Source organism: Branchiostoma belcheri, unplaced genomic scaffold (assembly GCF_001625305.1).
Source record: "Branchiostoma belcheri isolate BF01 breed outbred unplaced genomic scaffold, Haploidv18h27 scaffold77, whole genome shotgun sequence".
Taxonomy (NCBI): domain Eukaryota; kingdom Metazoa; phylum Chordata; class Leptocardii; order Amphioxiformes; family Branchiostomatidae; genus Branchiostoma; species Branchiostoma belcheri.
Window position 1 is genome coordinate 1,394,944 of NW_017804431.1, and position 859 is coordinate 1,395,802.

An 859-nucleotide genomic window follows, 5' to 3' on the forward strand; every position below is an offset into this window, starting at 1 on the left:
TGTTATCTCTTCCATGTAGAAATTAGGCAAACTCTCCATGACACAAGAAGGCAAGATGGCGGACCAAAAAAAATAAATCGTCTGATCCCTGGTCTGATTCAGTCAGGTGATGTGGGCGATACCACTTTTTGTAGGGGTGTCAAAATAAGTATGGTTTTTGCTCTCCCGTTCAAATTCTATCTATTTACATATACATTTCATACTCACACACATTTTAGTTTATATGAAGCTTAAAAAAAACATAATTTTGTCTGACCAGGAAACTGCTATGAATATTAACAGAAAGAGCTGTGTACCCCTATATCATTATGGTTTCACCCATGGTTTATGGAGAATAACGCACGGCTGAGCCATGGTTTATCGGAGAATAAAGCACGGGTAACGGAGGCCTCTGATTGGTCTACGCCACCCGGCTATATGATAATTAACATTAATGCATGTTGTATGTTCTTAACTTTACTTCTCAAGTTGACCCTATACATGCAATTAGCCATTGGTTAGGTCGATGCGTGACATTTGCGTGAATCCTCTTTGGCCTCCCTGACCCTCTCGTGTATCGGGCGACGTGTTAGATCTACGTTAGCACTGAGATGTGCAGATCTCCATTGATTTAGACGTTCACAAAGTTTGCCTCGCATTTTTCAACCTCCTCTCTAGCTGTAAGTACATGGCGCACCAGGGCCTACAGTTGCTCCATACCGTGACCCTATGCTTGTGCTTGAGCTCGTCAGATATTACTATGTAATAGAAAGTTTGATACCAACCAACCAGCCAGCCAGCCGACCAGCCAGCCAGCCAGCCAGCCAGCCTGATTAAATCGCTTTTGCCGGCCGCCCAACATCCAGCCGGCCCCCGGCGG